The sequence below is a fragment of the Aedes aegypti genome, chromosome 2 (genome assembly GCF_002204515.2).
Source record: "Aedes aegypti strain LVP_AGWG chromosome 2, AaegL5.0 Primary Assembly, whole genome shotgun sequence".
Lineage (NCBI taxonomy): Eukaryota > Metazoa > Arthropoda > Insecta > Diptera > Culicidae > Aedes > Aedes aegypti.
The window spans coordinates 367,626,809-367,654,609 of record NC_035108.1 but is presented as its reverse complement, the minus strand read 5'-3'; the positions used below and the strand labels follow the sequence as shown (position 1 = coordinate 367,654,609).

The 27,801-nt window shown below is 36.3% G+C and overlaps 1 protein-coding gene across 8 annotated transcripts in view; it reads right to left on the bottom strand.

The window, feature by feature from the left end:
- LOC5575182 (leupaxin) overlaps positions 1-27,801 on the bottom strand; it is a 225,779-nt gene that overhangs the window by 96,280 nt on the left and 101,698 nt on the right. Inside the window, exon 1 of one of the 8 annotated variants that reach the window (XM_021846574.1) lies at positions 4,238-4,304. The exons of 4 other annotated variants lie outside the window; for them this stretch is intronic. The gene's annotated coding sequence lies outside the window, so the exon portion shown is untranslated. 3 more of the 8 variants (XM_021846573.1, XM_021846575.1, XM_021846576.1) reach the window with 3 other exon arrangements.

The window sequence follows — 27,801 nt, the reverse complement described above, 5'->3', positions numbered from 1 at the left end:
ACAAAAACTTTGAAAACACAAACCTATTTATCTAAGATATTTTCCACAAGAACTATCGATTACACTGCGTAACAAAACTAACATATTTGCGTCTCTCATGGATCAAATAATGTGTCTCAAGAATATTTGGAGTTGCTGAATCTAATGCAGTTCTCAGAAATGTTCCAGCATGTCACAATTTTATCGTCGTTGCTGGTTTTATCATTGTTTATAAGCAACCGAGCATGCCAAATAGGACTTCAACTTTCATCCAAGATATAATTTGGTTTAAATTACGCGAAGTATCAATCAAAAACGTTGATTTGAGTACCTTGAACCTTTTAATTCCGCCCTAATTGTTAATCTTTGACAGATACGCGTATTTCGACTACCACTTGTAGCCTTCTCGTATCGTAGTTACTCGTATCCACTAGGGTGCGGCTTATTTTTCAAAAGTTCTCAAAACCAAAAATTCGTGTGTTCTTAAGAATTCAAATCACATAAAAAGAGAAACCTCAAGATTAAGTTAAAAATATAAAGATTTAGAGGTGGCGCAAACGTCTCGCTTTGCCTACAGCAGCGATGGATCGATGCATGAGTTCACTATCTGACGTTTGAGCGGTGTCGTGTTATTTACGTGACCATGGCAACGAGTGAATGCGGCACTGCTCAAAAGTCAAATTAGTGAACTAATGCACTGGTCGTGAGTTTCACTGGCTTCGCTGATTGCGATTGGCTTTGTTTGGTTACTGTAGAATGAATTTCAGATGTTTTTCCCAACCCTGCACAAAAGGGATATCTATATAAATGAAAATGCAATGGTGTTCGTATGTCACTAGTTGGTTTGAGGACGGGACGACCAATCTGAATAATTCTTTCACTTTTTTTACAAGGGCTCCGACGTGTTTGAGCGGATTTTTTTTAATTTTCAAGAAAATCGCGAAAATGGAAAATGAAAATTAGACATAAACTTCGAGATTTTTTTCAAAGCCTCTACGGCCCACTGGGTAATACAACGTTTGCCGTGACTGGTGATTGTTGAAGTGAAGTTCCAAAAGTACCAAGAGTAGAATCCAAGCTATTGAAGTGACAGAAACCTAGTTTTCAGTTTTATTTTTTTTTCAGTAATTTTTCATTCTATACTAATTGTACGAGAGCCAAAAAACCAAACCTTCTAAAAATATCATGATTTCTCTTATTGGAGGGGAAAATCATCTAAAAATACCGTTAAAAAGCTTGAAGTAGAATTGTTTAGTATATTTAATGAAAAAAAAACAACCATAGGGTTATTTTTTTGCGTTTAGGCCCCTCAATTAGGGACCGAAAAAATTTTGAAAAATATAGGGGGAGATCCCCAGTGCCGGACAGCACCCAATACCGGACAAAGTCGAAACATTGAGAAATCATGGTCCAATCAAGATGGTGTATTAGTAGAAAAGAAAGCCATTATGTAGACTAATGTTTGCGTAGTATAACACATCCTTGAAATATGCATGCCTTTTTTGAAAAAGTAGAAAAGTTTGAGAATCTTTAAAAAATTGACGTATCTCCTTAATTTTGAGCCTATTTAGTAATTATTTTGAATATTTAAAAATACTTTGGATCCCGCAAGCATGATCGAACATAATCGTAATTTGATAGTATGAATGTATTTTGTACCATAATTGAACTAAATATGGACAAATTACAATTTTGGTTAAACACCTCCAGTCCCTCAGTAAATGGGTAACACGAGCCCATAAAAACAATATTTTTCGAATTATGAATTTAGTGGCTTAAGTGTCCGGTATTGGGGGATCTCCCCCTACCGGGAAAACCGGGAAAACCGGGAAAGAAGGAGGAATTTCAAAATTAACTGTTTTGTTCATAATTCCTTGTATCATTCACAAACGTCTACTACTGGAGCACTAGCGCAACTACTGGAACACGTATAGGGGAAAAGCACTAATTATCGACCCACAAGACAAGCCCATAAAAGCATAACTGTCCCATATGGATTTTCGAACCAACACCTTTTTTCGTCACAACATCCATGTTTTAATATATACTTTACAATGCATATAAAAATTATCACACTATGTTTGAAAATATTGTGGAAAAATATGAAGTTGGTGTAGTCCCATATTGAAAAATAAAGGCATAAGAGTCTCTATATGAACTTTCAACCCAAATAGCAGCTGCAAAACGTAAATTGTGATCATGTTTATATTTTCTGCTGATCAATAGGAGCAATATGAGTAATCTGTGTGGTTCTGTTCAATTAAAATGGTATGCCTAAATTTGCTAGTAAATTATGAACATTTATATGAGAAGACAAAGTTCAAACTTTGAGCGCAATTTTCTCAATGCCTACTTTTTCCATATGGGACAGTTATGACTTTATGGGCAGAAGAATTATGTGCCAATTTTCAGATTTCCATACAAAGTAGACCTAAATCGTATGAATGAGTTCAAAATTAGTGCTTTACCCCTACCAATAGTGGCTTATATTAAAAAAAATAGTTTTATAACTCTTTTTATATTTTCCCATATAGTAGAGATTGAAATTTCTCCGTTGACGCCAGATCTCTGTTAAGGCTTTTCGTTATTTTGTTATGATTTGACACCCTAGGGCCCATTCACAAATTTCATAACGCTGGAGGGGGTGGGTGGGTTTCTTCGACTCATTACAACTCATACAAAATTTGTAGAACATCCATACAAAAAAGCGTTACGCATCCCCTTGTGGTGGGTGCCAAAAATAACGATTTTTAGCGTTATGAAATTTGTGAATAAACCCCTACGGCTTGAAAAATAGAAGAAAGTCTCAACAGTTAATGGTCCCATCCACCGAAGCTAACAAAAACATAATTTATTTCAAGTAGGATTCATTTCCGAACCGGCATGTAACACCTCCAAGACCTACCCACATCCATCTATTAGATCATTTGAGACGACGAACAAACCAAATGGAAACCCATAAAGATCACCTTGCAAACATACACATGTGCCGCAAATTTGAACCCAAACAACAGCGCAAGCCAATTTTCTCGAAGCCATAACCGAACCGAACGGAAAGAATTGCCCTCCGTCTGTCTGATCTCGGCAGCACTTTTCACACGGTTTTTGTTTTTGTTTCCGAAATCGCCCACAAACAGCCACGGCTAAATATAATTTTGGCGTGTACATCAAACACATTTTGCGCCGATTTCCACTACACTCCTGAACTAGACGGCTTCGTCGTCGTCCCCATGTTGATGTACAACTGGCGCTTAACAGTTGATCTTCTCAAACACGCGTATTTCACACCAGCATAGTTCGCAGCTTCTTATCACTTCCAAAGCTAGAATTTGCTAGCTTCCCTATATGTAGCACACTAGTTCACAATGTGTTACGTTAGGGTGGTTCAAAATTGAAAATAGTTTGAAAATGCTATCTCCCATATTTTTCTTACAATTTTAATGATGATAATAGAGTGTTCAGTCAAATTTTCAGCCGTTTTGATGAAAATATGCAGTTTAGTTGCAAATTTACATGAAAAACTAGAATTATATGTTCATCACCGGAGAAATAATCATATCTATAATATTTTCCTAAATGTCTCTATTGTACTTTCCATTTAATTCTACATTGTCTTTGGGCTATCGAAATTGCTCGAAATGTTACAAAACTCTATTTGTATTGCAAAGATAATAAGAAAGATATGGGAGATAGGATTTTCAAACTTTTTTGTAATTTGAACCGCCCTAGTGTTACGTGTGCTGTTATCTTGGTGACGTTCGACCCCGTTGAATTTCGTTTGTTTTCTTTCTGGTGTTTCTAACTTGGCCAAATCCCATTGATAAAATGCTACACTGCCTCGTGTAGCCTCAACAGAATGCAAATTATAGCACTACAGCACTGTTGTAACACTTTCGATTATCACTTTTACATCTAACGGCGATCACAACAAACGAAACGGCGGCGAATCTAACGATCGCCATCGAAAAAAAACTCGGGCCGCGTGACAAATCCGATGGCCTTTCACACCAATGGTCACGACGGTGGATTGCACCCAGTTCGTTTCTGAGATTTATTCAATTCACAAATGGAAAATTCGTTTCTAGCTTTTCCGCCGATTCTCGTACCGTAGACCAGGAAAACGAACTGATTATGGTCAGAAATAATCCAAAAAGACAACAGTCGCGAACGATCGCAGCTTCCACTGAACTGAATCTCCTCTTTTCACGACACGGCACAGAAACCCGTGACAACAGCGACGAAGACGATGACAACCCACCGAATCGACGAAGAGCGTCTTTGAAGAAACACTCGAGACGAACGAATGAATCTTACTACAGACCAAGCAAAGCGAGCCTCGCGTGCGTAACAGAGCGGGAGCGCAAATGTTGCAGAATTCGTGATGACGGTTGCTGCTATCGTCGTCGTGTCGTACCTAAGCGCTAAAACAGCGACGAGCTTAGCTACCGTAAAACGGAGTATCTTGCACCACTATTCAACTTTACACCTCAATTATGCACCATCTTACATACATTTTGGTTTATTGAGTTGGTAGGGACATGTGGATATTTTAATTCACTCAGCATTTGGACAATTTGCAGCACACAGTGCTACTTAAGTTTATATATCAGACTTTTCATAAATATATCTACTAATACTTTTATTATCTAATAAATTAGATTCAAGCAAATACTCAAAACTATGTACAACTGTAAACTATAATCATTGAAATTGCTTATGTTTTTTAATTTAAAAAAACAATCAAGTTCTGAAAAAAAAAGTTTGCAGCCCTACGCTGGTAAAAAAAAAATTACGATATTCCACACAATTTTTTTATAGAAACACATCGATTTTTCTATTGGGTCACCATACATAATATACCTGTTTTTTTGCCCAAATTAGAATTGAAACACCACATCTCATATATCTACATTGTATCATCGCTCAAATTCACCTCTATTGGTTCTCTCACATAGCCATCATCAAATTTATTTGATGGAAAATGTTTATAATAAGATTGTTTTTTTTATTGAATTAAAAATAAACAATCGATAGAAGGCATTCAATTCGAGTAACAGTAGTCAAATTTTCTATTGAGCATGAGCATGAGCATGATTGACCGCCCGCAGATGCTACTCCGTTATTGCAAGAAAAGCTGTACTTACACAGGGAATCAACAGACGCTACTCGGGATCAGTAGCATCCTCAATGTGTAAGTACTGGTGCTCTTATGTATATAAATAAAAATGGAATGGTGTTTGTATGTCACGAAATGGCTTACGAACGGGTCAACGGATTTGAATGATTTTTTCTCCGTTTTGTTCGTCCGACGTGTTTGTGTGTATTAAAATCCCAGGATATTCACCGGGAAAGTTGAAAAACGAGAGTGCACGGAACTGTCATTTTGTATGGGACGATCCATAGCGTTTTTCAGCAGCCTACTTGATGGCAAGACGAAGTTTGCCGGGACCACTAGTTATTATAATTAATAATAACGGCGCCAGCTGCGTCCGAATGCAGGTCAATTTGGGATGGGAGGGAAATGTTGACGAGTTACTTGCTTTATGGAAGCCGAGGAGTTCTCTGCACTTCCACAAGTAAACACTGGGAGTTTGGATATCCCTCCCCCATTTGTTTTAGTAAATGATAAATATATAATTTGAAATGAATGCTCCTAACCGGATTCGCGATATTACTCGATAAACGCATTGAACGCCGAACAAGTGTTCGTCGAAGGATCATACAACACTCAGTAGTCAAATTTTCTATGATATATTAACAACCAATAGCCACAATAAGAGATACAAAAATCTACTTTACATTAAAAGTAACAGAAATTTGGTATGTGTTACAAATTTCCCTGCCGTAGCAAGTTACCCCGTTTGACGGTAACCCAAAACTAGCCAGCTGCTGTTGGTGCTGCTGATTGGTACCCCTTTCTACACCTAGACGGTAAGATACCAAGCAAGAGCACATGCGGAACACAGCGATGGCGATCAAACCGTATCTTCTCCAGAGTTGCTCGATGTCACTATCAATGCTTAAAATTTGCTGATTTGTATAGGCCGACTGCGATACAAATCGGATCATTCCATATCACATCAACATCATGCTGTCTACTCCATCAGCAGTGCAGTGATGGCGATAGACTATGGATATCACTGATGGGTTAAGTTTAGCTTTAAATTAAGCAGATAAAATGGCAATTTATCATTACGATATTTTCGACAGTGTTGCAGATAGATTGAAACTATGTGTTGGTCACTGAAAAACATTAATAGCATGGATAATGACCACGTGATCACTCATTCTGCTGTGATTTTGATCTAGAGTGCGATGTCACATCACTGCTGTTGGTTGTCAAACCGAAGTGATATTGATAGCTCGCAAGTGATATTGATAGTTTTAGACCATCAGCCATCAGCTGATATGATTGATATTAGACAACTCTGATCTTCTCAGGAAGGTGGCTGCTATCATCAGAGATCAGTAATAGATCAAGAAGATACTTACTGCTACGATCATACCGCTATGAAGGTGGATCTTGATTTAGCAGGATTGATTCTGCAGTATATGTTCATTCATTTGTAAATTGGTGTTGAGGAGTCTTTTCAGTTTTTTTTTTATCAAGAGACTTTTGTTCGCTGCAATAAGATTCACGAGAAAAATGTGTAATGAACATGGAATTAAAGCTATAAGAAAAAAAACTCAAAAAGAATCAGAAAAATTGAATGAGAAAAAAACTCAAGAAAAAACTGCAGAGAAAAAGTCCTTTCAAGGTTGCTTGCCACATGATGTATGTAAACAAAAATTGCAACTTTGGCAAAGGAAACTATCAGTTATTTCGGTTGTTCTAGCAAATATATCTTTTTTCGTTTTCTTTACCATATAAAATTCGGTTTATGGTGAATATATCTTAAAGCGTTGATTTTTTAGGAATACTTTGTATGAAACACTTTCAGAACTTTCAGTTTTTCACATTTTTGCTGAAGGCACCAAAGAGCTACCTCGATTTTTTTTCAAGTTATGGACAATTTTCGTTTAAAAACATATTATTTTCAAAATTCTGTCAATCTTTTCAAACAAAAAACGTCCTCATAGTTTTTTCACTATAAACAGAGGAAGAGATAATCTTTCTAATGGCGACAAAAGAACAAAAGATTGAAAATCCGTTTGCGCCTTTCGGAGATATCGACATTGGAAAACAACCATTTTTTCGAAGAAAATTTCTGATAATTCTGTAACCATAAGAGATAGAACAGTAGTTTCTTGGGCAAAAAGTTGCGCAATCAAAAGTTCTAAAAGTACTTGCAACAAAGTTTTTGCGAGAAATTATTGTATAAAAAGTTATCAAGAAAAAACTGATTTTTCGGTACTACCCTAACTTTTTTGTTCAAAAAAATCATAACTCGCGAACCATAAGAGATAAAAATTTGGGTGCTTCGGCAAAGTTGCTCCAAATTGGTTGTTCTAAAACATTGTAGAACATTGTGTAGTCCTAAACGCGTCAGCAAAAAAGTTTATGTGCTGATCTCTTAAACCATGTGGGCCACCCTAATTTCACATCACTCAAAAAAATGTCTGAAAAATATGAAGAAACTTTGCCGAATACACCATATACCTAAAATTGACGGTTTAGGCGCAATCATTTTTTTCTTCCTAGATATGGCTTTGGGACCAATGTTCATTGGTTAGTTGTGAATTCCACCGCATGATGGAGCTATCACACAAAACATTATTTTCTAATGCCCGGAATTTTATAATTTAAGAAAACTATTTTTTAAGATATTTCAGAAAAAAATCATCAATGTTGCTTAGCAGCAATCGGCATCAATATGGAATCTGAGAATGAACACGAGCATCCGTTCGGGTGCTTCATTCGTTCGTGTTTCATTTTCGCATCGCTGTTTCTCCCGACTCACTCGGTAATGTGAGCGGTACGATCCACGCTGCCTGCTCTTTGCGAAGTGCAGAAAAACACTCACTTCAATCATTTTTCATGCGCGCTTGCAACAAGCTGGCGCGCATTAAAGGCGTGTTTGTTATGCGCGTCGTTAATTGAATCATTGATTTGAAAAAGATAATTTTCATCTCATCTCACTAATAATAATTGTTGTTATCGGCAAATTTTGCGATTCTTATACATGTTGCAGTTGTACCTAAGTATTACAAGAAAATTGTTGCACAATTAGCTCCAGAGCAGTTGCGTTTCAAGCCATAGCCAGCAGCACCCAGCCACGCTCGTGCTGTGTAATTCAAGTATGCTTTTGTTGGGCTGCGTGTACTCAGTACACGATGCGACTAGCAGAGAGTTTGCTTGACTGTGCGTGACGAAGCAACCTTGCAATGAATAACGAGAATGAACAGCGCGTAAACAAATGAATCCTTCGAGTAAAAGAGCTTCGCGAGCAACTTATAGGTGTGTTCATTTTGCTTCTTCTGCCTTGCATCCGTTCGCTTTTTTGCGATCCTCTTCGTGACCCATAAATGGAAAATGAATTTTGGCGAATGTTGGATCGCGCAGATGCGTAGATCAACGTTCGCGAAGAAGATCCATCGCAACACTGGATCATGTGCGAAATAAACAACTCGTACGCACCAATGTGTGAAAAAAATCACAAATCGATTCACTAACAAATAGGTTAGAGCCCTTCAAAGTTCTCTGGGATCATATTCATTCCAGAAAACAGACAGAGGGTTAAATTCTCTATGACTTATTCGAACAGCAATAAGGTAATCTTACTTAAACTTAAAAAAATATTGATAATAAATCTTCGAGCTGTTAAGTGGAATACCTATACATAAATGAAAAACCGAATTTAGTACTTATCCTAGTCGAGTCTAGTACACGACACTGAAGACGGCCTCACAGTTGCGAAAAAAATACGCGTATCTGTCATAAGGCACACACTTTAGTGGAAATAAATGGTATAGTACTTAATTCGGTTTTTCATTTATTTAGAATTTTGTTTGTTAAACTCATACCTGAATTTGAGGCAATTGTCAAAATTTGCACATAGAAAAATGGCTCAGTATTTGATCGACCAACATTTTTAATTAGGGCACGGTTAGTTGCACCATTATCCTTTATCCTTCAAAGCGCACTTGCAAAATTTTGCCTGAAAAATCTGAAAACTATTTAAATTCATTGAAAACGCCTTTCAAACTATCGTGCAAAAGTTTAGAGTCACCACACTAGCTTGTGTCTGTTCGTATCATTTACAGTAGTGGCAGAGAAAAATTGTTCAACCCAACTATGCTACATTCCATGTAAATATGAAAATATAAAAACGAAGTTTATTCGAAGGACTATAAGCCCTGTGTGAACACTATTTTATGAATGATTAGAACAAATTAAAATCATTATTTAATGGAAGATGACAATTTTTCAATGTACATATATTGGCCATACTGCACGTACAGTAGAGCGTGGTTTTTGATTCCGTTGTGTCCGACTCGCGTTGTACGAGTTCGAAAAGATATTCGTGTTCGGTCGAGGATGGATTACTAACTGGTGAGCTCGTGCAACCATCCTCCGTCAGTATCAGATGGTGACTGAGACAAACTGACCCTTTTCGCAGCTAGCCTCAAACAACTAAGGAACACGGCAAAAATGAACTACCGCATGAGCAATGGATTATGGCTTATGGAAATCGATTGAACTAACAGCAGAGCTCTCTCCTACCTGCTCGGTGTGAGAGTAAAAGAGTAGGAGAGAGTGAAAGTAGATGTAAATATCATTACTAAAAAATAACCATCGAATTGTTCGACATTATTAATGTCGACGTACTTTTTAAATCTTCTACCAATGCCTACCAATATATTTTCACCAACAAACAACAATGCAAAAGTAGTTTTAAGTAAGAGTCGTACTTTCCTGCTTATCCATGGATCGAATCATTGACCAAAGGTGACTCCCAGCTATTTTGCCTCCCTCCTTAATCAATACCCTTCCCGTGGTGATTGTAGAGATGCAAAGGTATTCTCGGTGATTCGGTGAACATTCCTTTCCAATCCTAACTAACTGAAAGGACTTGGCCGGCGTTGTTATTGATCATTTATGTAAGAACTGCAAAAAATACGCACTTCGAGGGTAGGCGGAAAATCGTACCCCTTATTAATTTTGATCGAAGTGCAAATCTTACCAGTTCCGATCAATCACGGAGTAGCAACCATTGACATGTACATGTCAATTCAACATTCTGGTTGTCTGGGATTTTATTCAGCTTATATTGATTGAACTGATTTAGTGATACTTTACAAAGAATCTTCTAAAAGATCGGCTGCGAGAAGCCACATTTTTTTTAATTAGCATAATACTGTGTCTCAGAATCAAAATTGACACCGGCCACTTCCATGCAGTCAGGTGGTTATAAGGAATATAATTTATTAATGTATCTACCATTACTTTGTTGTCTCACAAAAGTCATGTGCAGGACTTTTTTTTTTTCTAGAGAAATGGTTCGTTAGTTCGTTATTAGATCAAGTGAAAATATGTTTTTTTGTTCTACTAATTTAAAATCAAACCATAAAACAAGCTCACCAATTGCTGCTTGCAGATCGTCACAAAGCTCAGATGCCTAAAATTACGTTCGTGACCCTTTTCATAGCATCCCGCAAGAAAAAAATCTACCCTTCGGAGCCGCTTGCCCATCACAAATAGCTACGAATCCTTGAATCTTTCAGAGTGGTAAAATCTACCTACTTTTAATTCTCTTTTGATTAATATATTTCCAAATTTGGACAATAACACCAGATCCATTGAAGGTTTTTACATTTTATTTAGAACCACGAACATATTTTTTTCGTTGGATAGTTCAGTGCGACATTCCAGTAGATAAGATTCTTGGCAGGTACGAAGATACTCTATGCCCTGGGAATCGAGAAAATTTCCTTTTACGAAAAGATCCTCGACCAGCGAGATTCGAACCCACGACCCTCAGCATGGTCATGCTGAATAGCTGCGCGTTTACCGCTACGGCTATATGGGCCCCAGATGGATATATTCTGGGTGAAATTATGAAAAAAAAAAACCACGTGCTTGGCTGGGATTCGAACCCAGCACTTTTTTATGCCGGACGAGCGCTATACCAACTAAGCTACCGTGCCACTTGGTGCCCCAAAAACTCAGAAGGTTACAAGTTTCGAATTTAAATCACCACAGATCACGCAGACCCTTCCTATAACCCATATTCATCCATCTCATGTATACTTCTTCTATAGACCTTCCTGTTTGAATTTTCATAAATGAAACCATATGTCTGAAGAAACAAACCAAAATAATAAAAAGAGATCCATCAAAAAAGGAATACAGACTCAATCAGGGTCCAAAAAATACACCAAGAATTGTTTTACTATGATTTTATAGAATCAGATTTTTCATGAAAGGTACTTCTAAGAATTTCTCACGAGTAAATATGTCAGAAATTACTTTAGGGTTGTTTTACGTTGTTTATCCAAAATATTCATCAGAAATATATTCATGCATTTCTTCCGATATTACTTCCAATATCAGTTCAATCATTCATCCAATGATTATTACACGAATTTCCATAGGAACTCCTCCAAGATTTTCAAGAATACAAAAAGTTATATTTGTAAGATGTCTTCATACTCCAAATATTGAACCGAAGATTCTTCCTGTACTTACTCAAGGAAGTCCTCAGTTCCTCAGGAATGTATCTAGACATTCTTCCATAGAATTCCTTTAGAAATTTTTCAGAGATTTACATAATATTTCCCTTAGAATTTTCATTCATGATTTTTTAAATGCAACTCCGCAATGTTTTCCAATGATATTGCCAAAAATCATCTCAGAGCATCCTCTTTGACTTCTTTCAGAAAGATTTATTTGAAAATTTGAGAAGATTCTTCCGATTTTTCCCAAAAAAATATATAATACAGGAAATTTCCAAAAATCCTGCAATAATACAGGAGATACAGGAAACTCTTAAGTAATCTTTGATGAAACATCTAGAATATTCAACTGAGGGTAATAAATGACAGTGAAAAACGCCAAAAACGTATATTCAAGGAATGTTTGCGCCTTTCAAGAAGCATTCATGACAACGTGTCTAGCATTATAAATATGTTGGAAGTATAATATAAATTAGTCGAAAGAAAACTATAGCATAAAAGTGATTTGCAAAAATAAATTACACGTGTTCTGGCCATGCATTCAAAAGGAACCAGTTTAGAGGTTCTGCAAAAAGTCGAAATGGATCTTGGAGAATCGTTAGATATCCTTTGCAGTCAAACCGAAGATCTTGTCTTGTCAATCTATCACAGATCAAGCTGGAAAAGTTTAGTATGATACTATAGAGCAGTCCACCAAGCTTCTAGCCAGATGATTATTGAAAATCTTTCTCAGTATTCGCTAAGGAACTTTTCAGCATAAATGCCAAAATCCAATAAAAGTTTATGGGTCATCAATCTTGAAATGGGCTTCTTATGACCTTATTAAGGGTTGTTAGGAGAAGCCGTTGAAATCCGTCAAGAATCTTACTAGAAAACTACCAAAAATAACCATACATAGACTACCGGAAACCTCCGTAGAAACTAAGAAAAACTGTCTTGATAAAGGCCAAATGCAAAGTTCCGCTGCGTCGGGCAAAACAAAACTTTCAGTTTTGGTTTCCTAAGACTGCGGAAGCCATAAAAGCACAGTTCTAATCATTACAGTCGGGTATCCTAGACCTCCGTAGAAATATTGATAATTTCTAAAAGATTCTGCCAAGCAGATGAATCAGTGAAAAATTTAGTATTAATACCGTTGATAGTTTACAAAATTAATTCCTCAAAAACATTTCCACTGTCTCGTCAGCAATCCAGCTAAAACCTGTGACAAAATCTACTGAAGATTGGGTCAACTATATTGTAGCATATATGATAAATTATCACCGGAACAATCTTAGATTCATGCATTAGTTAGGACTAGACAATAACTACGTATACAAGTGAATTCATATTAAAGCGGCGATGTGTCAACCAAAATGTTTCGATAATGGTATTAATGGCCACAGACATGCTGTCATGTGCTGTTTCAAAATTATATTCTATGTAATTTTTAGGGCAGCATCAGAATAATCGTCAACGTTGAATTTTTTACCCGCCGAATGGTTTATATTTGCATAGGTATACAAAAAAATGAGAAATTTAAGATCAACAGTTTGATCCTAAGATCGAAACTTTACAAAACTAATACGAAACAACAACATTGACGAAATACTAACTAATACGGAACATCGGAACATTGACGATAGGAAGTATTATGTGAAAATAAGTTAATTTGAGTTTAGAAGCATTAGGACATATTTTCCATTCCTGTAAGATTGAAGAAAAATATCCATATTTTAGGCTGGTACCGTGAAGAATAAAAAGACCGTACAAAACTAACAACATCTATCGGAAACTCGAAAATTTAATAAGAAAGATTGAACAAAAAAGGTCTAATAGCTGTTAAAATGCTCATTAAAAATTCCAGTGTACAAAAATCTCGGTACCACACCGGTAGCAAAACACACAACTCTGAATCCAAGTATAGTGATTAGCTAGATTTGCGCAGCATTCTGTGCGACATGAGATTAGATTTGCGCTTCAACTTACAAAAACCGGGTGCTCATTCCAACATTACCTGTGAAAAGGTGTAACCACAAACCGGGATTTGTATGCACGGGCGGTGCGCAGAAGGCGGAGAAATCTATCCGATTAAGGTGCAAGAAAAAATGGCACAAAAGTCAGAACTGAAAAAGCAGTTTTCTCCTTTTAAAACAACAAATTGATGAAAATAAAAACACACAGACTTTTTATTTGGCAAATAAAAGAGCTGTGTGTTTCTATTTTCTTCGATTTGTTTATTTTAAAAGAGAAAACTGCTTTTTCATTTTTGACTTTTGCACCATTTTTACTTGGGCCTTAAAAGATGATTCTCACAGAAAATAAAAAACCGCGGTATAGGTAGGGTGCTTGCGAAATGGAGGCAAAAATAATGAATGGACTTTGAAGCGAACGTAATTTTGGGTACAAGGGTTCGAGCAGTATGGCACCTTACATGCTGGCCGACAGGCATAAGAAAACGGTGATAGCTAGGCATTTTAATTCGAGTTTAATTAAAACAAATGAGGTGTCTGACGATGCGGCAGAATTCTAAGGTGGATTATTAGGCTGAAATGAGAGGGCAGTTTTTTTGGATGGCAAACATATGGACAGAATCTAGGTCGATTGGAAAGCGGTTTATTTTACGCACTAAATCATCAACTGATTGCCAATGGGGGGAGTAATTGGATTGGATTGCGCACAACAAAAAATGACCTCTAATATACACACTGCTAAAGGAACCTTGTAAAGGAACTAATGTTTTTTGCTACAACAAATATTTGAATGTCTTATGATAATCGTATGAAAAAAATTCAAAAAGATTGCAAAGACTAGAAGACTAGAATCGATCCAAGAAAATTGAGATGACTAACAGCTTTGGAATATATTTCTGCTGATCGTATTGATACATTGGTAAATTTCTTTGATCAACCCTACACCGGACGCGCGCATCAATTGTAAATGCGTTTGCGGTTTAGAGGTAAGCATAACACAAAATAAGCATGTGAAAACATAAGTTTAGCTACAATGTAGTTTCATCAGTCCTGACCATCATTCCATAAATGAAGTGTTCATAATTCGATAAGGAAAGCTTGATTCATTTTGTTTTTGACATCTTCGCTTCATAGATGTAACGTGACATCATAACGGAGACAATGAAAACTTATTGACGTGTCTCACGGAAAAAAGCAGCTAATACAACAAGTGTCAGTTTTTGAAACAACAATAAACCTCATCGGACACCCACCACAAAGATGTTTACGATTCAAGATGCACTTTACGCTGTTTCGAGAGAATACTCGCGAGAAAGCAGTGTCCCCCTAAAAGAGCACAACTTCATCAGCATCTTGTTTAACGTTTCGAAAACAACCATGCTGGGAGAGCCGAGAACACAGATTGGATTCTAACGATCAATCCAAGCTTGGGGCGAGTATAGTCTTTAGTAGACCATGGGTGCCATAAAAGAAGGCGATTTCTCTGCGTTCTAGTGGACCACACAGCATTTATGGTGGCAGTATTTCGTAATTTTGTTCTTCTCGGGTCGTTTGTCACCCACACTCTTAGGTCATATGGCACCCGATTTCTCTAGATATGAAAACGGCAACCGGTTATGGTGACGTAATTGTCTTGTTAGTTGCTGTTTTTAGTTGGACGAAACTGCGTATGACACAAATTCTCCAAATTGGCACGATCCGATAGGAATCTTATAATTTATAATCATTGACCTCATCTTTGTGGTTCTTCTAATTTATTTAACTCGGTCAGCCGAAATAGGAAACCCTGATTTTCCATTAGTTATTCCAACAACTGACTGGATCGTCGAATCAAACGCCTTTACTTCCTACCAAGATGTGATATGCACTTTCTATTGACTGACAAGAGAAATTTCACATTTCCATCATCCCGAGATCGGACCAGTTCCCATCCCAGAAAAGGTTTGTAGTACATTTTCCTCACTGACGACCCGCATTCTCCCAGAAAAGGAAGAAAAGAAAAAAGGTTCACTTTCTTCGTCGCATGGACCGTATTTGGTATGTGCATAATATACCATACTGCACCAGTCACTTGATCTGGATCATGCACAACCTTGAACTTCCAACGAGATAGAAAACAGTGTGAAGAAGAACGATAGCGAGCATGTATGTTGAACATTGCAGACATATATGTAATTTATTGCACGTTGCACGCCATATTGCACTATCCGGCAAGTTGGTCACATGTTGATAAAATTGAACAATTATGACATGTCGTTCGAAAAGTAAATAGCACTACTTCCGACAATTCTTCATAAACATGTCAAATGTTCCTATTTGCAAAACAAAGACTCTCTTTGAGTACCTACGCTCTCTTCCGTAATTACTTGATTGTTTCAACAAATTTACCTAAATGTTCTTTGGCATAGGATAACAGTCGGAACTAATATTTTATGAACTGCATTACAGATATTGTCAAACATCATAATAATAAGAAGAGAACATAACCAAACAGAGACTCTCTTTAGGATCATATGACATGTTATTGGTGTGTTTTATTTATTTTCTTCAATGAATATCGTGTCAATGCGAAAAGTGCAATAATAAAACGCAGTTTCCCATTCGTACGTAAGGCAAAAACCGAACAAATATATATTTTTCTTTTTCAACGAACGCAATACATAAACATACACATAAAGCAAACAGTCCACCGATGATTAGTGTAACAATCATTCATATTTATGGCCATGCAGTGTGAATGTAGTTTATTCGTCGAATTCATTCATGAGAAATTGCTTCTGCTGTAAATGAAGGGAGCAGATAATCTATATGGTACATATAAAGTATACCCCCTAAGCCCCGGGACAGGCGTTTTATTTTCAATCGTCTGATGTTCAGAAACAGATAAGTTAAGTAAAATTCGGTTTTCATTACGATCGATGGGATGTTAGACTTCCTGTGAGTGGAGTTTTCAGACCGGAAGCACCCGGAAGTTCTAGACATGATTTTCAACCGAAAATAAGTGTTACGTAGTCACAGTTCTTACAACTTTCGCAACCAATATTCAAAGATAGGTTTAAGCCATTTTTAAATAACGAATCAATGCAAGAATTCATCATTTAATTTATTTTCCTGCCGAAACTTGGTTCCGGAAGCACTTTTAAAGTAGAAGCCAAGGCCAAGAAACAAATGTAAATTTTAATTGAACTACCAATATGACCAAGGCTAGGTTTTTGGGTCACTTCCGGTGAACCAGAAAACAAACAGGGGTAAAGCTCAATCTAGACATGCAGCAGCTCAAACTTTATGAAACAACCTCAGCATTGCTATAAGAACATGCTTCTTGTACCCTAATATCCTGGTTCTCAGGAGGCTACCTCAAAATCTCATCATTATCTGATCATCTGGTTGCAGTGCCAATATATGTAGAAAGAATATTTAAACAATAAAGCTCAGATGAAAAAGTTTGAGTAGTTGCGTAATTCGTTTGATAATTTGTGTCGCTTGATTCACCGGAAGTGGCCTCAGAATCCGGTCGTTGTCTGGTTGTCTGGCCGATGTATCGATACATGCAAGAAGCTTGTTTTCAATGTAAAACTCAAGTTATTTCATGAAGTTTGTTTCACATGCCTTGTTTTGAGCTTCATCCATATCTTTGCCCTGGTACACCGGAATTGAGTCAACAACCTTGATCATATGGAAAAATTGATAATATTGAGAGATATTGTCTTGCATTGCGTTTCTGACATGTATCATAAAGTTCAAGTAATCGAATTTTTAACATCGTTTCAAATTCGTTTCTTGGTATCGGCTCTTACCCAAAAAGTACTTCCGGAACCAAAAAGTACTTTCACCCCATGCAGGGAAATGAACCATATGATGTATTCTTGCATTTATCCTTTACTTAAAGTCTAAATATGACTAAAATCTATAGTTAAATGAGGTTTCGATACTAAAGTTGTAGAAAATGTGACGAGGGACCGCTTATTTCTAAAAATCGAGTCTAGTACACAGCATTGAAGACGGCTCTACAGTTGAGGTCAATTCAACATTCAAAAGATACAAATTATAGTGGAATTAAATGGTATACAGTTAACTCTCCCTTACTCAATATTCCGTATCTCGATATCGAGTTAGAGAACCATAGTAAAAGTTGGTTTTCATGGCTACCTCGATGGTCCCTTGAATCGCATGTGCACTAGTTTTGTATTCTGTAATATCGAGTTCAGGGGAGTGTCGACTGTAGTACTAAATTCGGTTTTTGATCTGCTTATAGGTATTGCACTGAACAGGTAGTGTTTAGTGCGCTTGCTCCTGGGCGGTGCGTCAAGAAAGCCCGAGCAGTCGTCAGTTGTTTTCCCTCTCAGGTCGCGCGCCTATTTTCTCTGAGTGCAAACGAGTGAAGCTGAAAGTGGATTGTTGCTGCTCAGTCAAGATTGACGGATCAATTGGTGAGCTCGTTTCATGCTACTTTTTCTAATCTGTAAAATATGTATGACTGCACATTTAATCGTTACAACGGTGAGACGTAAATATGATTTTTCAACAAACTATGAATGGTTCGTCACTGTGAGTGTCGACATAAACTCTGATTCATGAATTATTTAGGTTTAAATTTTTTTAGGGCTCCTTTTTCTTTTTACCTTTATTTTTGTAATTAAAAAAACTTTGAATGGTTCGACATTACAAGTGTAGACTTGCGAAAGGTTCACTTTATTCAACAAACTTTGAGAGGTTTGTCACCTAAAGTGTCGGCATAATTTTTTCTCTACATAGATATGCTCATATCAAATGAAAATATTATATTTACATATAAGCATGTTTATATCTCACAAATAATTATTTATCATGGTCTAACCGCTTATCAAAGTGAATCTTGTGACCTAACGATCCTCCCCATTAACAAACATCCCTCCCAGTAGCCTTTGTGGAGATGCAGAGGCAAACACGGTCTCCAAATAGCAAAGTTTACACACTAACATTCCTTCCTCCAATCCCACCTGACTGCAAGGACGTGGCCGGCGCCGTTATTGACCCTGTATAAATAGAGGCACTGAATTATGCACACTGAAGATGATTATGGCCAATCCCAGCCGAAGTTCTAGTTGATTCTTTGTGCATTTTCTTTGACTTCGGTCAATCACGGAATAGCAACCATTGATATGTGTAGTCAGTCTAAGCTAAGCTAAGCTACTTATAGGTATTGTACTAAACTGCTTGAAGATTTATTATCACTTATTTCTGGTTGAGAAAATATCCAGTCCTAAACTGCCGGGTTGAAAACCCCACTCGCAGGAAATCTAACTCATCTCATCATTCGTAGTCTAAACTACATTTCATTAAACTTATTTGTTTCTGCGTACCAGTCATTTAAAAATAAAAGGTCTGTCCCGGGGCTTCGAGGGTTAAGTGTTCATAGACGAATACTTTTCAAAATACAAGGCATTAGGTCATATAAGACTCTGTGAAGAACTTTTTCACTCCTTTATAAAATTTTTAAACAACAAGGTCAGTCAAAATCCTATACGAAATCCAAACATTGCAGAGCCCTATAAAAGGAAAGATCACAGCATGCTTAAAAAGTTACACAGAATTTAGTACGATTCGCACAAAATCGAGTTCTTTTGGATCAATACATCATCTTGTGTTGATTTTTTTTTTACTTTTTTGCAATGTATAGGACACCATGGGCGTAGTCAGAGGGGGCAGGAGAAAGCCATTGGGAGGGGCAACGAAAAAAATCAAAATCTACTGGAATGCTACAAAGAAGAACATTTTTTGATTTGATTTTAAAAAGATGATCTTCAGCATTAATGGTTTTGTGTCATGATAAATGTTTTGAATATTTCTTGGAGTTAAACTCCAATCCGAAATGGAGCTTGTGAATAATCTGCAAACAAAATGTTTAAAAACTCGAAAGGTTTGTGGTAACATCTGTTGAGTTATCTTGAAATGAATTCACATGGGAAATCGTCTAGGGATTTAATTAAGAATAGTTCGCCATGAATTCTTTTTAAGATTCCTCTTTATTTTGTTCAACATATTTTTCTTACGATCTTCATGTAACTTCTTCAATACCAATTCCAATAATTTATTGTATTATATTCTCGTTTTAGGGAGTAGCTTAATTTTCTCAACAAAGTCCTCAGCAATATCTCAAGATTTTTTTAGCTCCTCAATTTTTTTTTCTATTCCAGAAATGTATTTACGATTTCATTCAAGAATTTCGATAAAATCCCTACAAAAATTTCACAATTAATTTATTTCTCTATAGACACCTCCAATAATTCATATGTGGATTCCTGGCATAAGTTTTGTTTTAAATACAAGGAGTAAGATACAAACTAGATCGAAAATTACATCAATAATCACGCCTTAAAATTCCTATTATTTCGAGACTCACTTCACGAATCATTTGTTTAAGTCCCCTGTAAAATTGGACCTTTTCTGTACAGATACCTTCAGTAACCCTTCAACAAATATTTTATAGAAATTGATACCGATATTCAAAAAAAAATAGCCTTTAACTATTCCATAAAATATTCCAAAGGCCCCTTCAAAAACCATTTTTATATAATTTTCCCTGGAAATTATTGATGAGATGCAATCAAAATGTTTGTTCGGAGAAACCTATTTTATCAAGAACTCTTTTAAATATTCTTTTAGAAATTCCATTTCCCAACTGTTCACAGAATGCACATCGAAACAGGAATTTCATTAAGAACATCTTCAGCATCGTCTGTGGCAGAGACATTTCAAGAAATTATTCCAAGGATTTTTCAAGAAATTTGCTTCGCGTAGTTTTAGGAGATTATCCTAGCAATTTCTCATGAAATGCTGGTTTGGCTGCTTCAAGTAAGTTTTCAGAATTTTTCATATAATTGGAATTTTTTTAATTGTCTCTGTTATTTCTCCAAATATTCCATTTCCGATTATTCTAGTAATTACTCCAGGTATCACATAAATCAGATCTCTTCTATTTGCAATGTTTCAGACGATTTAGCCAAGAAAAACATGCCAAAGTGAATCATGGAAGAATCCAAAAAAATCTGCCCTTTATTCTAAGAACTTCTTAAAAAGTTCATCGAAAACTCATTTAGATATTTCAGAAATTTGTAAATTTCGAAGAGTTCGAACAATGCGATTAGAAGTACCTAAAATGTTATGTTTTGATTTCTTTCAAAGTTTAGCTTACAGGGAGCCGAATCGTATTCTTGGCACTTTTGATTCACTTCGGCAGTGAGGTTTTTTGAAAGCTACTAAGTTCATATTTTGCCTCGATATGCTTCGTATTGAAGTGCTTCTTATCGCAATGTTTCAGAAAATTCGGCCCATGCCAAAGTGAATAATGGAAGTGCTCAAGCAGCTTTGCACACTACTTCCCACATTAATTTCTTCAGAAATTATTCCTGTGAATTCTAGAATATGTTTTCTCAGATTTCCTCTAAATACTGCAACAGAAACTCTTCCAAAGGTACATTAAAAAAAAGTTCAGAGATTCTTTCAGGATTTCATCTAACGCTTCGGGTTGATCTTCAATGTTACTATCAATATCTTAAAGAACACTACCGAAAATTAATCTGCAGAATCCCAAGGATATTTATTAAGATATTGACTCGTAAATTCCATCCTTAAATTCTTAAAATATTCTCAGAAAACCCCTGGTATTTATTCGGCAAGTATTTTTTCATCTGAATGGATTATTTACGAATTCTCGGTGAATTCATGTAGTAGCCTTGGATAGAGTTCTGGAGGAATATTTTATATTTATGATCAACAAAATTTTATGGAGAGGTTTAGGAATTTCTAAAGAAATTCGAAGAAAAGTTCTTATATCTGAAAATATTTTTTTATTCTTAGAGTGTTGATTGGAATTAATTCTGAAAGAATCCTAGAAAGTATGGCAGGAAAAAACACATGGAAGATTTTTTATAGTTTTCTCAGAGAGAACTTTTGAGGTAATTCTCAGATATATTTCATTAAGAATCTCAAAAGAAATGCCTCTGCGTTAAAATAATTCTTTACAGTATTCTTGAACATGTATCACAGAGTCCCAAAAACAACTGGGAGTAATGTATAAGAAATATATTTCGACGATATCCCATGAAACAAAAATAGATCCAATTCGGAAGAAATTCTTGAAACAATACAGGGTGATTACTATTTCCTCTCAGTAAAATCATGGAAAAAAGATGGTTGTATGAATTTAAATTACCTGTGCATATCCAGTTTTGGACATCTATAACATTTGTCTTCACTATACATATATAACATATTTATGTTTTTACCTTAATTTTCAGCCACATGCGTTGTTTTAGAAGCATTACAGTAAACACGCACGATATTTTGAAGCATATATTTTAACCAAAAACGACAACACTAAAATGCTAAAATTTTCCATAATCAGTCTTATGCTATTCTCTAGTAAGTCTTAAAGATTGTGGGAATATGTTGTTTCAATCAGGCATATTTTTCAGCGCAGTTTAGTCAAAAAGACATATCTGTAGAAAACGTGCGTGCCAGGTGTAATGCCTTTAAAACAACACATATGACCTTAGGTTTTAGGTAAATGAAAAATATTTAATCTTTACTGTGTCAAAACAAACTTTATAGATGTACAGAACATGATGTACACTGGAAATTAAAATTCATGCATACATCTTTTATCTACGATCATTTACTTTACTGACAGGAAATAGTAATCACCCTGTATTGAACTGATTCTAGCAATAAACATTGACATTTCATGGAACATTTTAAAAAGGGATTCCGAATACAATTCATGAAGGAATTCAAGAGAAAATATTCGAAGAAATCTGCTGAGAAATTGAATGTATCTTCAATAGAATTCTTAGAAAAATACTTTGAGGAATAAATACTAGAAAAATCTTTAGAATAGTTCACGGAGGAACCTGTGCTTCAAATTTCAGTATAAAATTCATCATTAATGTTCTGACACGAATGCACCTGTCTGTTGTAAATTGTCGTTAATAAAACAACACCTGTCTGGTGTAAATTGTCGTTAATAAAACAAACAAACATCATTGATGTTTTAAACTTTTGCAGAAATTCAGTAGTAACTTTCCGAACTAATGTTGATGGAATCTATCTTAGGAATCCTTAGGAAATTTATGAACTTATCATTAGAATCTCTACTTTTAGAAATTTCAAGTCATTTCAAGTAAGACTACATATTAAACCAGGCTTTCCCTCCTCCTTCTGTCGGGTGTGAGATCACTGCGTCCATTTTTTAGAACTATTGTGATATACCCTTTTGCTTTTACAAAGACACTAAGTGGCGAGAACGCCACCGAAATACTTTGCGCGGTGACTGAACTTTTAGCCATCTGCCATTGATGGGCAAAAGTCCTAAGTTGCAGCATTGTGAATCCCCCAATCTGGTACGATCAATACCAGGCTTTGGAAAATTTAACGATCATTGACACATGTGCCATAATTTCATCCCATTTATTCACCTGCATTCGTACAACACGCACGACATTTACCGTTCGTGGAAGATAACGAGCCATGAACGAAAACAAGACAGACACATACCACTCACTGTTTGGTGCCGATTACTGCGTGTCAGCACTTATAATATTCGCTGACCCACTCTCATTCTGATCAAGAAACAGGGGAGAATATTTTTTTTATTTTTTGTGCTATGTTTGCAACGAAAGGGTTGTTCAATGGTCATGTCTTTTTTTTATAGTAGGGTACAAAAAAGCTTCAAAAACCTGGCCTGTTGTGTGTTGGCACGGTGTGGGACTCACGTTAGGCGTGCTTAACCACTAAAAAACTTTCCCTACTGCTCCTGTGCCTCGATCTCCCCCGGAACTACATCAGGCAACTTCATCGGGGGAAGGGTTGTCATGTCTATTACGGCTTAACCAGCCGACGGTGTTTTGAAAATACCTGAGGGTCGTAGACACAAAGTTGGTTAACGTGCCCAGTCTAGCGTATTGGGAGTCGTGGGATCGAAGCCCACCAGAACGATTCTATTATTTTTCACAATTTTACATCTCAATTTGTCCAAATTGACTTTTGTGTCTACGACCTTCAGGTATTTTCATGTGACAGCTGCTGCTCTTGAACGTGCCACGTACCAAGCGAGAGAGTGAATGTTTACATTCATAAGGCTCTCCGAATGCGATGTGCCACGAACTGCTATGGTTCGCTCTCCGAATATGGTTCGATCTGCTTATTCGGATCAAAATCCAAACACTGAATTAAACCTTAACTTTTTTTGTACTGCACTTTTGTACTTTGCCCACAGTGAATGATAAAGGAGGATGTTCGTAATAGTTTAACGTTTCGTGCAAAAAGTTTCAGATGTTGTGTATAGTGATCGATTTTGTGTAAAATTCGTAAATGAACTTTCAACGTTACTCGCCCCTCCCTGAACAAAATCCACATGAGCACAAATGAGGATACTTTGCAATACGAAGCATCTTAATGTGACATAAAATTTGTAAAAATGGAGCAGCAATCAGCACAAAAATGATGTTTCAGGATGTGTGAAAATTACACATGGATGTGTTGGTCCAGAAGAGCCTGATTTAGTGCAACGTTTTTTAAGAGAGAGTATACTTCAGATGATAGTTTTGATACACCTTTAAGATAAAAACAGTGCTATTTTTTATATCTATTGTTCTTTATTCGATTATTATTGATTAATGATCGCTCGAAAGTTCACACAAATTACTCCATCCTTCTATTATTGCGATAGCTGTTTTGTTTTCCAGATAGTGTCAATCTGTCGGCCAGCCTCTTCGGGCTCATCTTCATGAGTTGAGTGCTGATCTAATACCATCCTTGCCAGCAGCATTATGGCCCTCACCTAATGACTGACATCCTTAACCTGGCAGGGGTTGGTTTGTTTCCATCGTCAGCAATACTGACGAGACATTTCCTCCGTCGCCTTGACCCTCATTACCAATGTTTTAAGTATCATTCAGGTGTTCAACGAAGTTTTGCTACTACCATTCAATCAGCTCATGGTCGTCCAATAAGATTAATTATCGCCTCGCGACATAAAATCATTGCAGGATGCATTGAAATTCTGATAGAAATTTCGCGTTTCTTGAGACCGGCACAGCTGTTCCGCTGTTACCGTTTCCGTCTACGAGGTTCTTTGCAGCAACACAACCACCAGCGCTGAATTCTTCTCCTCCAGAATCTGCCTACATTCCTAGTTGAACCAATCGTTCCGTTGAGTCCATCCCACGTGTCCAACTTTGCTCTCAGCTGCATAGTAGATGGCTGTTCTTACTGTCCTCAAGAAGAGCTTTACCATCAAGCTCATCCTCTTTCGGTAAGACAACTTCGAGGTGCTGTGCATATGCAGATCTGGTTAAGCCACTCTAGGTCTTATCGTGGCGGCCGTCAGTACCGTAGCATAAAGTACCACCGATAGTACTTTACATCTAGTCTTTAAAGTTAGTCATCACAATGACTATCAGAAAATTCTTATGCAACATCTGTAGGAAAGCTTATGCCAAGGGTAAGAACTTACCATTTTAATTGACGATATAAACAAAGTTGTTTGTTTTTGTAAAAGGTCATACATCAAATTGATGGTTTACGTAGGGGGAGATCCCCCAGTACCGGACAGCACCCAATACCGGACAAAGTCAAAACATTGAGAAATCATCGTCCAATCAAGATGGTGTATTAGTAGTAAAGGAAGCTATTATGGAGACTAATGTTTGCGTAGAATAACACATCCTTGAAATATGCATGCCTTTTTAAAAAAGTACAAAAGATTGAAAATTTCAAAAAATTTGACGTATTGCCTTAATTTTGAGCCTATTTAGTAATTATTTTGAATATGAAAAAATACTTTGGATCACGCAAGCATATTCGAACATAATCCTAATTTGATAGTATGAATGTATTTTGTACCATAATTGGACTAAATATGGACAAATTACAATTTTGTTTAAGCACCTCCTGTCCCCCAGTTTCGGACAGCCTTATTTGTTATATGATATCTTTGTAATTATTGCACGAGTGTCTCAAAATACATTCATTTTTCATGGATTCCGTCGATCATGGTATCAAACATGCAATAAAATTAGGAAAAATGAACATTCAGAACAACATCGTAAAATGTGCTATTTTTCATCATATAAGAAAGAGGTTTTTGATGGACATCTTGCAAACTACGATATACTCAAATTGTTTTTGTAAATGTTGCAAATGCATTGAATTGGTAATTATATACTATTCCTAAAGTAAACACATTCAATGATGTTCAAATTTACAGAATTCGAGGCATTTCCAGATTGTGTCCGGTATTGGGTGCCACCTTTCAAGATCGATCAATTTGGTTCTAAAATACATCATCAAAATGCAATGTCAAAATTCATACTTATATTTTCAAATTTATTTTTGTACACTATAAAAATGATAATATTTATCAGAAATGGGTAACACGAGCACATAAAACCAATATTTTTCGAATTATGATTTTAGTGGCTTAAGTGTCCGGTACTGGGGGATCTCCCCCTACCTGAAAAGAATGATAAGAACAGGAGTTTAATAGAAGAAAAAATCGATAGCGATTTCTGATTGTAAAATTCTTTGAATTCAATTTGGAACGAATTTAACTATTGAATTATTGGATTTAGTTATTACCGCAATACATTTACATTTCTATTTTTACGCATTTTTCCTCATTGTCTATTTTAGTGCTTTCTTAGTGTATACTGAACCAAAACATCCCCCTTTAGACGTATATGTATGATTAATATTCAATAAATCTACACAGCTAGATATATGCAAACTTATGAATCAATTTCAACCTTTTTTTTCCTCCCCGGTGCATACCACCAGGTTTCGTATGGATTGGTTGGAAGCGAAAAGCAACATCGTTCTAAAAATAACATCCCAATTTTTTCGCCGCTCCAACTGCCTCCAAACGAACTCTGATTCACCAAATATCATTTCCACCATTTCAGCACCTCAAGCTGAAAACCGTGCAAATTCACGCAATAACAAACGACAAATGAGAAATAAGCCCTCATACACGCATTCCATTTCAAGTTAACAAACGAAAGAAATTACGGAAAACCGCAAAAAGAGAATGCTGACAGTGCACTACCCACCTCAACAAACTTCTTCAGCCCCCTTACCCGAGTCACGCTTCCAGGAGTCCAAAAGAAAAAAAAATCGCATGTGTGAGCAAAATAAACAAACCACAGCACGCGACATCTGAAGTTCACCAATACCACAGCACTAGACGCAATCTCGATCAGCAAGTCGATCTACGCCAGTGGTGCTCAACCTGCAGCCCACAAAGTACAAGTTTGCGTCCAAGTATTTTGAAAATAAAAGCATACATTTATGAATACCAGGTACCCCCGTTGGTTTGACCTTGAATCTGAACACTTTTTGATTTGTATCCCGCTAATTTGCACATCGTTCAGATTAAAAATGGTTCAAACGTCATTTAGCTCATGGAACGGAGTAAAGTGAAATGGAACGATGTGGAACGGAACGCAAAATCAAAACAAAACAGTGAAACCTAGAAACACGATTCTAGGGTGACTAGATGTTCAAATTGAAAATGAACCCCGATGGTTTGCATGAAGTACCGTTCAAACTAGCGGGGGTGTACGGTATTGAAAATATTATTTCTAATCATTAATTTGAAATTTGCACAAGAGTCCATTATTTTATTAGAACATAGATTTAACATGATGTAGAGAAAAGAAAATAAGGATTCTACAAAACGAAAAGATTACAATGTTTTGCAAGGACTACCAAAACCGTCAAATTAAATACATCAGAAAAATTTTACATTTTTTATAGATTTTGTTTGGAAATAGTGATTCTATCTCTTTTCATTTGTAGTTGAATAAAAAATAATTATACACATACCTAGGGGAATTTATTTTAATTCGGACCCTGTTCTTATTCGGACCGTTAAGCGTTTCTTAACACTGGTTCTGTTAAAACACATTTGTATTGATTTTATATCCATCTTCTGACTCGAACTTTTCACAATAAATCTGACACCTTTTAGATAAAGATGTTCACAAATGACATCCATCTTTCATCGTCATCATCGAAATTTCAAAAGCAGTTTTTCTGTTCAAAACTAAAAATTATTCGATGAAAATGAGTTCACTGTGTTTCGATTGGAGAACAGAATACAGTGAACACATTTTCCTGTAAATTTTCTTCATTTTGAACGAAAAAAACTGCTTTTGAAAATTCCGAAATCAATGCCGGACCCTGCCCCCTTAACCTGCATTCGGACTCAGCCACA